Genomic DNA, 12,042 nt, shown 5'->3' with positions numbered 1-12,042 from the left:
TAGTCATATGTTTGAGAAATTGAAGTAATAGCATTTCTAAGGTATTTGAATATCGCGCCACGGGATTCCACTGGCTGTTGAGTAGGTGGGACGATTTCGTCCCACATACCCTAGACAGGTTAATGGAAGGTTACGGGGGACTCTTTGGGGAGATAAACCTGTTGCTCACCCCATGGCCACAGCACAGTAGACTATATGATTACATACATTGACCCTTTCTCTCGCTAACTCATTCACTGTCAAGCCACTAAAACCTCTGTCTGATCACAGACACATTATGTTGTTTTTCAAAAGAACAGACATGGAAACAAACCAACTTTCACAGCCCAGTAACCTTTACAACATTAGAAATTCATACAGATGGGCCCAAAACAGCACAGAAGAATACCAGAAAGCAACCAGTAACCAACAATTCCGAACACTTTTATATAACTTGCTGGATGCTACATCCACTCACAGTAAAGAATGCATCTGTCACGACTACTGCCGAGGGTGGTTCCTCTCCCTATTCGGGTGGCGCTCAGCGGTCGTCATCACCGGCCTACTAGCTGCCATCGATCCCTTTTTAGTTTTTCTGTTAGTTATGTCTTTATGAGGTACACCTGTTTTCCATTAGTAATTTGTTTTATTATTTAAGCCCGCCTATCCACCTGTTCTGTGTGCGGGCTTGTTACGTGTCATCACTTTGTATGTTTTGTGGTACATGTGTTTTGGACTTCGGGGTTATTGTTTCGCCCTGTTGTGTTTGGACATATTTCCTCGGTTTTCAGTACTTATTAAATTACATATTGTACCAAACATTTTCCTGCTTCCTGCGCCTGACTCCACACCCACAAAGCCCAAAGTGTTACAGCATCAATCTAGCAGTAAAAAACATCAACAATATATTCAGGCAAACAGAAAAAGAAGCAGAACTGAAATTTATTTTTTTAAATCTATAAAATACCTCAGAGGACAACTGGTTTGATACAGATTGTAAAAATAATTAGAACACTATCAAACCAAAGCACAGATACCCAAATAATGGTGAATTACACCTTCATTACTGTCGTACTTAAACTCTATAAACATACTCACAGAACCAAAAAAGCACAGTATAACAGCAAGTAGCTGACACTAATTGAGGAGTCCATAAACAACTTCTGGCAAGATTTGAAATTTGAATAGAGGAATTAACAATACAAAATGGTGACATATGGACAACCCATTTAAAACACTATACAACACCGTTCCAATTGATGCAAACACAGAACACTGCAAAATTCATGAAAAGTTGAACACTGTTAGAAAAAGCTATAAATGACTATCAAAATCCATTGGAATCCACAATTACTGACCAGGAGTTCTATAAGAATCTTCAGGCCTTCAAATTTAAAAAGGCAGGCAGACCTGATGGCATCCTAAATGAGATGCTCAAATTCACTAGTGCATTTCAATAATACAGTATTAACTGTTTAATTTGATCCTGAGTGTAGGTTATTTCCCTGACATCTAGAATCAAGGACTCATAACCCCAATCTTTAAGGACTGAGACAAAGTTGTCCATAACAATTACAGAGGCATTTGTGTTAACAGTAACCTGGGGAAGGTTTTCTGTAGTATTATAAACGTGTGTCACGTCTACTCCCGCTCTCCTTCTCTGGCGTTCGTTGTTGCCAGTTTATTCATTATTACGCACTCCTGCCACCATCATTACGCGCACCTGCGCCTCACCTGGACTCCATCACCTTCCTGATTAACTCCCCTGTCTGTCACTCCCTTTGGTTGTCACGACTTCGGCCGAAGTTGGTTCCTTTCCTTGTTCGGGCGGCGTTCGGCGGTCGGCGTCGCCGGTCTTCTAGCCATCATCGATCCACTTTTCATTTTCCATTTGTTTTGTCTTGTCTTCACACACACCTGGTTTCAATTCCATCATTACATGTTGTGTATTTAACCCTCTGTCCCCCCATGTCCTTGTCCGGAATTGTTTATTGTAAGTGCTTGTGCACGTTATTCTGGTGTGCGACGGGTTTTGTACCCATTTATTGATTGTTCTGTTTCCGGTGGTTTTTATTATTAAACTGCTCCGTTGTAAACACAGTTTTTGCTCTCCTGCGCCTGACTTCTCTGCCGCCAGTACGCACCCCATTACATTGGTTCTTTCCCCAGATGTTACTATTTCTGTTTTGTTTCATGTCTGAACGCTACTCATGTTTCTTGTTTTGTTCCATGTTTGTTTATTTATTCAATTCACTTCCTGTACTTGCTTCCCAACTATTAGCATACACGTTATAATGTGGGAGTTGTAAACTTCTTTAATACGCACAATGTCTTCAGTAAAAGCCATTGGATTTATACCAAAATATTGCACGACCGATCATCACACTGATAGATACACATGTCCACCAAAATGTACACTTGCTTATCGACTTCCAAAAAGCATTTGATTCTACTTGGCAGACAGGACTGTTCATGTCACGACTTCCACCGAAGGTGGCTCCTCTCCCTGTTCGGGTGGTGCTCGGCGGTCGTCGCTGCCGGTCTACTAGCTGCCAATGATCCTTTTTTCTTTTTCGTTTAGTCTTGTCTGTTTTGGTTGTGCACCTGTTCCTTGTTTGGGTTGATTAGTGTGGGTATTTATTTTCTCTCTACCCGCTTTGTGTCGTGCGTTTTTTTTCTTCTCAGTTTCCCTGTTTTATGTTGGGTGACGTTATTTTGTTCATCAATTTTCATTCAGGTTATGTCCTTTGGATTTAGTTCTTTTGGTCATTTTTGGACTGTGAAATTTTGGTCCGGTGCCTGTATGTTTTTTGATGGACTTCATTAAACTCTTGTTATTGGAATTATCTTCTCTCCTGCGCCTGACTCCTACACCCATCTCTCGTAGAGAGACGTTACAGTTCAACAAAGTTATTGAAAGTGTTGTAGGGGGTAAAACATATAACATAATTAAATCAATATATACTGGCAATATGCACAGCATCAAAATTGTCAAGAAAATAACAGAATTATTTAACCAGGGGTGGGGCCTTCGCCAGGGTTGCGATCTGAGCCCTGCTCTTTTCAATATTTACATCAACGAATTGGCCATTATTCTAGAAAAATCCTCAGCCCCTGGTGTTAGTCTCCACAATTCAGAGGTTAAAAGACTGGTATTCGCAGATGACCTGTGCCTGCTGTCACCCACAGCATATTTCCTACAGCAGAGCCTGGACCTGCTAGAGCAGTACTGCCAGACCAGGCCAAAAATCTAAAACAATTAGAGTGTCATTTCCCCAAATTTGAAACCCTTATTAAAGGTTTCAAAGACCTCTCTGATTAGAATAGCTACCCGCCCTGTTGGGGGAAGACTCAGAGAGCTGTGGGTTGACAGCGCACTACATTGCTGCCTGCCATAAGATGAGGTACAGTGTCTAACAGACCAACCAACCTGCACATGTCCTCTATGTTATTGTTATTGTCCAATTGTATGGTTATTTTTACCCTTGATTATTGTTGTTAGTGATTGTCCCATTGACAATATTGATTATTGTTGTTAGTGATTGTCCCATTGACAATCTTGATTATTGTTGTTAGTGATTGTCCCATTGACAATATTGATTATTGTTGTTAGTGATTGTCCCATTGACAATATTGATTATTGTTGTTAGTGATTGTCCCATTGACAATATTGATTATTGTTGTTACTGATTGTCCCATTGACAATCTTGATTATTGTTGTTACTGATTGTCCCATTGACAATCTTGATTATTGTTGTTATTGATTGTCCCATTGACAATCTTGATTATTGTTGTTAGTGATTGTCCCATTGACAATCTTGATTATTGTTGTTAGTGATTGTCCCATTGACAATCTTGATTATTGTTGTTAGTGATTGTCCCATTGACAATCTTGATTATTGTTGTTAGTGATTGTCCCATTGACAATCTTGATTATTGTTGTTACTGATTGTCCCATTGACAATATTGATTATTTTTACTATGTTAATATTGTAAATGTATCACAGTCTCCACAGTACGCTTTGGCAATATGTACATTGTTAACGCACGCCAATAAAGAAAATTGAATTGAATTGAAATGAAAGACAGAGAGAAACAGAAAGAAAGAAAGAAAGAAAGAAAGAAAGAAAGAAAGAAAGAAAGAAAGAAAGAAAGAAAGAAAGAAAGAAAGAAAGAAAGAAAGAAAGAAAGAAAGAAAGAAAGAAAGAAAGAAAGAGTGAGAGAGGGTATGTGAGGGGTAGTTAGTAGAGAGCGGGAATTTCAAACATCTAGCCACTGTTATTCAGACAGAACCAGTGGGGAATGAGGGAGTGAAAGAGGGTGAGAGAGAGAGGGTGAGAGAGGGTGAGAGAGGGGAATGGGGGCAAGGTGAACCATGGTGGATATGTCAGGCACCCAGCCCTCGGCTGCTGTTGAGTGGGTGAAATGGGAGGGAAAGACGGTGTATGTCAGGCATCTGACAGAGCCCAGTATTATCAAGGCAGCACTGGGGGGAATGAGAGGGGGTGTGAGAGGTTGTATGAGAGGGGACAGGGGGTGTGTGTGTGTCAGGTACCCAGCTCTCAGCTGCTGTTGAAGGAGATGAAAGGGGCAGAGAGTGGAGTGGGATTGGAGAGATGAGTGGAGGGGGTAGAAGAGGGGCGAGGGGAGGGAGGGGAAGCTGAACCATTGCCTTCATGTCAGAACCCCAGCTCTGCTGCCTCCTGCTACACATAGCAGAGAGCTGAGCCACACACTGTTCCGCTGTTCCCATAGGAGAACCCTTTTTGGTTCCAGGTAGAACTCCTTTGGGTTCAATGTAAAACTCTGTGTAAAGGGTTCTACATAGAACCAAAAAGGGTTCTTCAAAGGGTTCTCCTATGGGGACCACCGATGAACCTTTATAAGTTCACCTTTTTTTCTAAGAGTGCAGAGCAGAAAGAGCAGGCTGCATTGAGCTGTAGGGGCCTGGTACACAGCATAGAACTCTATTTACAGTAATACACCGGATAGAGCCTTATGATAGAACCCTATTTACAGTAATACACTGGACAAAACCCTATGATAGAACCCTATTTACAGTAATACACTGGATAGAACCCTATGATAGAACCCCATTTACACTGGATTGAACGATTTACAGTAATAACATTTTCTGAAACCCTCTTTAGTGTAACTCCATATAACCTCTCTCATATCCTTTTCAATGTACTTTCATTTCCCTCCCTTAAGACAGTAGACATTTAGGGCCGGTTTCCTGGACACAGATTAAGTCTAGTCCTGGACTAAATAGTATGAACAATGGAGAATCTCCATTGAAATAGATGTTTAGGTCAGGACTGTGTAGAACATCGGTCAATAACGTGTAGCAGTTGTAACACTTAAATTAAACTATTTAGCAGGTCATATTTCTAAGCACTGACAACGTTGTAAACTCTAAGATGGGCTTATTGTTTGTAGAGTATGTCAGGTACAGTGAAATGTACATGTTAAGTTTATAGTTGTGTAATAGAACAACCAGTATTTGGAACAACCCCGTTTGACATATAAAACACCAACATGACAGTACAAGGGCTACTCAAAACTATTTTCATGAGAGGATTCCAACACACACATTCTTTCAAACACCCATCCCTACTTTCCAGTGTTCACAAGAGTTCATCCCTTGACATCCATTTTGACCATCCATTCCCCTTGAAAACCATTAGGAGCCTGAGGCTTGTTGCTGAGTAGCACTCTCTGTCCTCAGGATGGCTTTGTTATAGAGGTGTATTTCTGCCTGTTCCCAGTAGCTGGGCCCAGCACCGGTCCTTTTAAACCACATAATTCACACATACGCACAGGCACACACAAAGACACACACACACACACACGCAAAGACACACACAGACACACACACACACACACACAGCAGCTGCAGCCCACTCCTCACCTCTCAGAATAGAGCAGAAACACCAGGCTGACTCAGGAGAACATGTGTAGGTGGATTCCACATTCAACCCAGCCATTAAAACGAGGGAAGGAGGGAGGGAGGGAGGGAGGGAGGGAGGGAGGGAGGGAGGGAGGGAGGGAGGGAGGGAGGGAGGGAGGGAGGGAGGGAGGGAGGGAGGGAGGGAGGGAGGGAGTACAACTAACTGCATATATAACAGTTAGTGTACTGGCACTCACACTCATAACAGTGTATCTGTCTGCAGATGGAAATGCATCACCTCTAGTGAATACAGAATCAGAACCAACTGTGTGTCCTGTTGTGAATGCTGGAGACCAAGAATTCTTTAATGTTCATGATATAGTTAAGCAATAAGGCCCAAAGTGGTGTGGTATATGGTTAATATACCACGGCTAAAGTGCCTGGATACAGCCCTTAGCCATAGTATATTGGCCATATATCACAAACCCCCGATAATAGCCTTATTTCTTTGATAAACTGGTTACCAACGTAATTAGAACAGTAAAAATAAACGTTTTGTCATACCAGTGGTATATGGTCTGATATATCACGGCTGTCAGCCAATCAGCATTCAGAGCTCGAACCACCCAGACTATAATGATGGATAGATGGATTAATGATTGTTTTGATCTTTGAATGCCAGTTTTGAGACATTGAATATGACTATTTGATTCTTGTGATTGGATGCAATAATATGGAATGAAAAGTGGCAGTAGCCTAGTGACATGAATAATAATGATTGTGAATCATAACTGCTCATTTGAAGGATTTGCTCTAGAAACAAGCTTAATAGCCCTGAATTATGGTGAATTAGCTAAGAGCTATTGTTATGTAAAGAGTCATATTACTGCTACTGGGAGCAAGCAACATCCCCCCTCTCTCTCCCTCTCTCTCTCTCTCTCTCTCCCTCTCTCTCCCTCTCACTCTCTCTCTCTCCCTCTCAATCTCACTCTCTCTCTCTCACTCTCACTCTCTCTCTCCCCCTCTCTCTCTCACTCTCTCTCTCTCTCTCCCTCTCACTCTCTCTCTATCTCTTTCCCTCTTTCCCTCTTTCTCTCTCTCCCCCCCTCCCTCTCTCACTCCATCCCTTCCTCTTTCTCTCTTTATCTCGCCCTCTTTTTCACTCTCTCCTTCCCTCTCTATCCTCCCTCTCTCTCTCCCTCCCGCCTTCTCTCTCTCCCTCTATCTGTGTCTGACTGGGTTCTCCTGAGTGCAGCGGGTCCAAAAATCTAGAGAAAAGGAAATACTTGGAGGGTGATTTCATATTCTGAAAAAGGCCTGAAAAAATCCCTCTTCTAATTGCACACTTCACCAACTACACACTACACTCCATGTACCCACAGAGAGAAAGAGACATATTAATACATAGTCCTTTCAGTAGGCCTACCTATCAAATAGAGTGTAGCTACATAGAAATTACAGTGTAGCTACACAATACTACATGGTATTTGCAACTGTTGTGTTAAGCTACGATATGCTACAGTTTACTATGATTGTGACTTACAAAGTTGACCAGCAGCACACTTACAATATAAGTCTGCTGTAAGCCTGTCTGGGTTGAAGATGTAGAAAAGAAAAGGACAAAGCCAAATGTAGAATTATTAACATTAATGAGAGAGGTTTTGCAGTTTGGAGCTACACAATCACCTCCCGTAAATCTGAATCATAGCTAATGACATCTCTGAAGTTTATGAATTGTTGAACTTCTTTTTACATAATATTGTCCTTTCTAGGGGCAAAATAGCAGGTAGCACGATGAAAGCCCTGGCTACAGCTCTGAGCACAATGAAAAGTAAAAATTATGTTTTGTAAAGGCAGAAAGAGCCAACAGAAAGGCCTCCAGTGTTTCCTGTCTGGAACATCTAGTCTTCATTGTGTTGCACTTGCACCCCCTTCCAGTCTTCAGACCTTTGCAGCAACAGCTCGCTATCCAAGAGGGACCCAACCTCTTCACCTTTCCTCTCCTCTTCTCTTCCTCCCCCTTCTCTTTCCTCTCTTCCTCCCTCTCCTCTCCTCCTCTCTTCCTCCCCCTCCTCTTTCCTGTCCTCCTCTCTTCCTCTCTCTCTCCCTCCACCTCCTCTTTCCTCTCTTCCTCTCTTCCTCCCCTCCCCTCTTTCCTCTCCTCCTCTCTTCCTCTCTCCCACCAGCTCCTCTTTCCTCTCCTCCTCTCTTCCTCCCCCCTCCTCTTTCCTCTCCTCTCTTCCTCCCCCTTCCCTCCTCTTTCCTCTCCTCCTCTCTTCCTCTCCCTCCCCTCCTCTCTCCTCTCTCCTCTCCTCTCCTCCTCTCCTCCCCCTCCTCTTTTCTCTTCTCTTCTCCCCAAACTTCTTTAAACTTCTGCTTTGGCTCCAACTTCAGTCTGCACTAGCTTTGAACTTTTTGCTGTTGCCTAGTGAACTCTGGGTCTTTGTAGGTTTATCACCCTCTAGTCTATCTGGAGGGAAGTGTTCAGTTTAACAGAGTCCAAATGAAAGGCTAGGGATAGTGTGTGTGTGTGTGTGTGTGTGTGTGTGTGTGTGTGTGTGTGTGTGTGTGTGTGTGTGTGTGTGTGTGTGTGTGTGTGTGTGTGTGTGTAGGCTGCTGAACAGAGTGCCAATAGAAGTCTTGTGTTCTATTCCTCTAGTCATTCATCTGTGAGCTTGTTTATGTATCTGACTCTGGGAAGACTGCAAATCTATATTTACTCTAGTCAGTGACCTCCCTGCTCTGAACATGATCCTATGTTACATAAAGGACAATAATCAATAGGCACACACACACACACACACACACACACACACACACACACACACACACACACACACACACACACACACACACACACACACACACACACACACACACACACACACACACACACACACACTGGATCAGAGGATCGAGTTACTTCATAGACACTTTTTTAAATTCTCTCGTACCCCACTTTCCTGCAACAAATGACCAAATCGCCCTCATGGGTGGAATGTTATTCATATTTTTCATAATTTCATAATGAATCAACATTTTAAAAGATCTGGCGTTTCTATGTCAAACAGTTTTGCTATATTTCAGTATTCTGTGATCTATATTTATGTAATATTGGGATGCAAACTCCAAATGAAATATATTTCAACTCTATATGTGACATGGTACAGGTTATCATCTAATCCCATAACCATGTGTGTGAGGTGTATACTTTTGTTTCAAAGTAGATTTGTTTAAGAATATCAACAAATTTTGCCCACTGCAGTAAAAGCTTAACTTCATTACAGACATTTGTAGGCAGCTTTACTTAATTAAGCACATACTCTCTCTCAGTCTTTCTCTCTCTGTTGCTGTTTGGGTGGGTATTACATTGAGGCCCTGAGTGCTACCAGCTAACGTTATGTACTCGCTAACGTCACACACACACACACACACACATTATACAGTCTGATAGACATAAGAAATGGGTCACCAAGGAGATAGCTGTTAGGAAGATGTCAATGTTTTACTGTAAGTGGAGAGAAGGGAGGGGGAGGGGTGCCGAGGGCAGAGAGAGAGGAGGAGAGGAGGAGGAGGAGAGGAGGAGAGTAAAGGTTGACTTATCTCCTTTATTAATGGTCATGTTATGCTGGAAGGGTTTTTATCAAATTAAAAAAATTTCATACACAATGCAATGTGGTCAGAAAGCAAACCAATGTCGATCCTGTCTCCCTCTCCTTCTCCTTCTCCTTCTCCCTTTCCCTTTCCCTTTCCCTTTCCCTCTCCCTCTCCCTTTCCCTTTCCCTCTTCTCCTTCTCCCTTTCCCTTTCCCTTTCCCTCTCCCTCTCCCTCTCCTTCTCCTTCTCCTTCTCCTTCTCCCTTTCCCTTTCCCTCTCCCTCTCCCTTTCCCTTTCCCTCTCCTTCTCCTTCTCCTTCTCCCTTTCCCTTTCCCTTTCCCTCTCCTTCTCCTTCTCCTTCTCCCTTTCCCTCTCCCTCTCCTTCTCCTTCTCCTTCTCCCTTTCCCTTTCCCTCTCCTTCTCCTTCTCCTTCTCCTTCTCCCTTTCCCTCTCCCTCTCCCTTTCCCTCTCCCTCTCCCTCTCCTTCTCCTTTTCCCTTTCCCTCTCCCTCTCCCCTTCCCTCTCCCTCTCCTTCTCCTTCTCCTTCTCCTTCTCCCTTTCCCTTTCCCTTTCCCTCTCCTTCTCCCTTTCCCTTTCCCTCTCCCTCTCCCTTTACCTTTCCTTTCCCTCTCCCCCTCCCTCTCCCTCTCCCTTCCCTTTCCCTTTCCCTCTCCTTCTCCTTCTCCTTCTCCCTTCCCTTTCCCTTTCCCTCTCCCTTTCCCTCTCCCTCTCCCTTTACCTTTCCCTTTCCCTTTACCTTTCCCTCTCCCTCTCCCTCTCCCTTTCCCTCTCCCTCTCCCACTCCCTCTCCCTTTACCTTTCCCTCTCCCTCTCCCTCTCCCTTTCCCTCTCCCTCTCCCTCTCCCTTTACCTTTCCCTCTCCTTTCCCTCTCCCTCTCCCTCTCCCTCTCCCTTTACCTTTCCCTCTCCCTCTCCCTCTCCCTTTCCCTCTCCCTCTCCCTCTCCCTTTACCTTTCCTTTCCCTTTCCCTCTCCCTCTCCCTCTCCCTCTCCCTCTCCCTTTCCCTTTCCCTCTCCCTCTCCCTTTCCCTCTCCCTCTCCCTCTCCCTTTCCCTTTCCCTCTCCCTCTCCCTCTCCCTTTCCCTTTCCCTTTCCCGCTCCTTCTCCCTTTCCCTTTCCCTCTCCTTCTCCTTCTCCGTTTCCCTTTCCCTCTCCCTCTCCCTCTCCCTTTCCCTCTCCCTCTCCCTCTCCCTTTCCCTTTCCCTTTCCCTTTCCCTTTCCCTCTCCCTCTCCCTTTCCCTTTCCCTCTCCCTCTCCTTCTCCTTCTCCCTTTCCCTTTCCCTCTCCCTCTCCCTTTCCCTTTCCCTCTCCTTCTCCTTCTCCCTTCCCTTTCCCTTTCCCTTTCCCTTTACCTTTCCCTCTCCCTTTCCCTTTCCCTCTCCCTCTCCCTCTCCCTCTCCCTCTCCCTTTACCTTTCCCTCTCCCTCTCCCTTTCCCTTTCCCTCTCCCTCTCCCTCTCCCTTTCCCTTTCCCTCTCCCTCTCCCTTTCCCTTTCCCTTTCCCTCTCCCTCTCCCTCTCCCTTTCCCTCTCCCTCTCCCTTTACCTTTCCCTTTCCCTTTCCCTCTCCCTCTCCCTCTCCCTCTCCCTTTCCCTTTCCCTCTCCCTCTCCCTTTCCCTCTCCCTCTCCCTTTCCCTCTCCCTCTCCCTCTCCCTTTCCCTTTCCCTCTCCCTCTCCCTCTCCCTTTCCCTCTCCCTCTCCCTTTCCCTTTCCCTCTCCCTCTCCCTTTCCCTCTCCCTTTCCCTTTCCCTCTCCCTCTCCCTCTCCCTTTCCCTTTCCCTCTCCCTCTCCCTTTCCCTCTCCCTCTCCCTCTCCCTTTCCCTTTCCCTCTCCCTCTCCCTTTCCCTCTCCCTCTCCCTCTCCCTTTCCCTTTCCCTTTCCCGCTCCTTCTCCCTTTCCCTTTCCCTCTCCTTCTCCTTCTCCGTTTCCCTTTCCCTCTCCCTCTCCCTCTCCCTCTCCCTTTCCCTCTCCCTCTCCCTCTCCCTTTCCCTTTCCCTTTCCCTTTCCCTTTCCCTCTCCCTCTCCCTTTCCCTTTCCCTCTCCCTCTCCTTCTCCTTCTCCCTTTCCCTTTCCCTCTCCCTCTCCCTTTCCCTTTCCCTCTCCTTCTCCTTCTCCCTTCCCTTTCCCTTTCCCTCTCCCTTTCCCTCTCCCTTTCCCTTTCCCTCTCCCTTTCCCTTTCCCTTTCCCTCTCCCTCTCCCTTTCCCTTTCCCTCTCCTTCTCCTTCTCCCTTCCCTTTCCCTTTCCCTCTCCCTTTCCCTCTCCCTTTCCCTTTCCCTCTCCCTCTCCCTTTCCCTTTCCCTCTCCCTCTCCTTCTCCTTCTCCCTTTCCCTTTCCCTCTCCCTCTCCCTTACCCTTTCCCTCTCCTTCTCCTTCTCCCTTCCCTTTCCCTTTACCTTTCCCTTTCCCTTTCCCTTTACCTTTCCCTCTCCCTTTCCCTTTCCCTTTCCCTCTCCCTCTCCCTCTCCCTCTCCCTCTCCCTCTCCCTTTACCTTTCCCTCTCCCTTTCCCTTTCCCTCTCCCTCTCCCTCTCCCTTTCCCTTTCCCTCTCCCTCTCCCT

Source organism: Salmo salar, chromosome ssa11, assembly GCF_905237065.1.
Source record: "Salmo salar chromosome ssa11, Ssal_v3.1, whole genome shotgun sequence".
Classification (NCBI taxonomy): Eukaryota; Metazoa; Chordata; class Actinopteri; order Salmoniformes; family Salmonidae; genus Salmo; species Salmo salar.
Note: the sequence above shows the minus strand (reverse complement) of the source record.